The following is a 2,223-nucleotide window of genomic DNA, read 5'->3' as shown; positions in this document are numbered from 1 at the left end:
CTGTTGTCTCCTTGCTGGTGTGGGGCCCCGAACCCCGGACCGCGGTGGTGGCGCGTTCCCCGGGATGACCGCGGCCGCTGCCCGGTGATTCAACTTGACTCCAATTGAGTTTCTTCCCGGTCCAGTCGCCGCCCTCCCTGGGGTCCCGGGGCCCGTGCTCGGATCTGGAAGGAACCTGCAGGCACCCTAGTTTCCTGGTAGCCGCCACCTCACACCTCCTCTCGGTAGAGGAACGAAGTTAGCGAGGACTAAACTTAAGACCAACACCTTCGGCTCTAGCATGTCATTGGATCCTGACGCTGGAGGCTTAGCTGCTCCTGCTCCCCCATCAGCACTTTCGTTTCCTCTGTCCTTTTTCAGGGTAATAGGTTTTGGAGGTTTCAGAGTAACATACAGGCGACACAACTGAATCCGCCTGTTTCCTTGGAGCCCACAGCAGGCAGTGTAGTTCTCCTGCTGGTAGATTTCATTTGACCTGACGGGCTACGTCTTGAGGATGTGTAGTTCCCATTTCTATGGATTACCCTTGCTTCACATTTAAGAATAAGCAGATGTAATACCACTATTCTATTTAACGGTAGGAAAGGAGTCGAAGTTTAGTTTATTCATAAATACAGTGGTGCAGGTAGGAATATTTGGGGGGGAGGGGGAGACAAACAAACGAATGCAATGTTATGACCTTTTAGACTGGTGGTTTAGGTAATCGGGCCAGAGAATAAATTGTTTTACAAGACCTTCTGTGAATAAAATCTCATCTTATTTCAGAAGCTCAAAGCACTTAAACTCTTCCTAGAATCGTTCTTTTCTGGAAGCAGGTGTTGCAGTTTGAATTACAGAAGTGAGTTACAAGGTCAAGGCAGTGGCCTTTGGAACTAGGGCCTGTTTCCTGATTCCCTTTCCTCTGGGTTGGACTGTTACTGAGACTCGCTGGCAATTCTGATTTGGGGAGGGTTCCACCTGGAACCCAATGTTGATGAACTTGACGTAACACAAGTTACAGAGCCCTGGTAAGAACATACTGCAGGATATCCTGAAATAATTAATTCAACAGTGATTTCAGGAATGACGCTTTAGAATCAATGAGATGACATCCCCTTTATTTTTTTCCTACCTTTTATAGTCGATAGAACCAAATGAGAGTCTGTCATAGAACATACTTGTCAAGGAATTACACAAACTATAACAGTTGCCAGCTTCTGAAGGTTGATGTTACAAGGCTAGAAACAGTGGGCTGTGAGAATAGTCTTTGTGAAAACTGCCTTGGAAACTAGACCAAAAATAGAATTAATTAGGTTGGGATTTGTTGTGCTTCAGCTCTGGCTAGAACCAAGGAAATACCAGCTCCCCCTGTGTGGACTTCCTTAACTAGGAGAAACGAACACGCTTTTAATAAGAGAAAACATGTTCAGGAAGCCATGCATACAATAACTTTTGAATTAATGTAGTTTCTTAACACCCTAATACATTTGAAATGGAAACTATTTCTAGGGTTGGTTTGACTCATTAGAACTGTTGTCTCTGTGACTAGGTTACCTCGCTGCGTATTTATTTATTTGTTTGTTTGTTTGTTTATTTATTTATAAAAGCCGCACTGTAGGTTTTCATCAACACGGACCCAGCTGTATTTTGTTTTCTGAGAGTGGACATTGCCATGTGTAACCTCTTAGGATTTCTTAGGCAAGGATGAGCATTGGCACATTGTGTCTAAAATATTGCTATACCTGTAGCGTTCACCACCAGGAACTCTTGTCTTGGCAGGCGTTGAGACATTGAACTCTATCCTCTGTCTGTGCTTTCTTATCAGGGTGTATATTTGAATGCATCTGTATTTCCAGGTCAAGGGCTATTTTAAAATCAGTTTGCACATCGGAGGCTGGTTAATATTTGGACCATTTAAGCTCTTTAAGTGCCTTCTCTGTTCAAGTTGCAGTAAAGGCAAAACACTTGGGGAATTCATGAAAGTGGTGGAGGAGGTGTCTTATACTAGTATTCTGCGATTATAGTACACTCCCATGCCATTTTGTAGTCTTTTTATAATGGTGTTACTAACATGACATTCTCATTGTTCAGGACCAAGAGACTTAAGCTGAGAGAGGCTCTGTGCTTAGGGGAATTAACAGATGGAAAGTGCTTCTTACCTGCATGGGAATGTTTTCTATGTTAAATGCTGGATAAATATTTGAAAGATGACAAGACCACCCCTTCAAGGACTCCCAACCCCCA

The sequence above is a fragment of the Myotis brandtii genome, unplaced genomic scaffold (assembly GCF_000412655.1).
Source record: "Myotis brandtii unplaced genomic scaffold, ASM41265v1 scaffold424, whole genome shotgun sequence".
Taxonomy (NCBI): Eukaryota; Metazoa; Chordata; class Mammalia; order Chiroptera; family Vespertilionidae; genus Myotis; species Myotis brandtii.
This window is presented reverse-complemented; position numbering follows the sequence as displayed.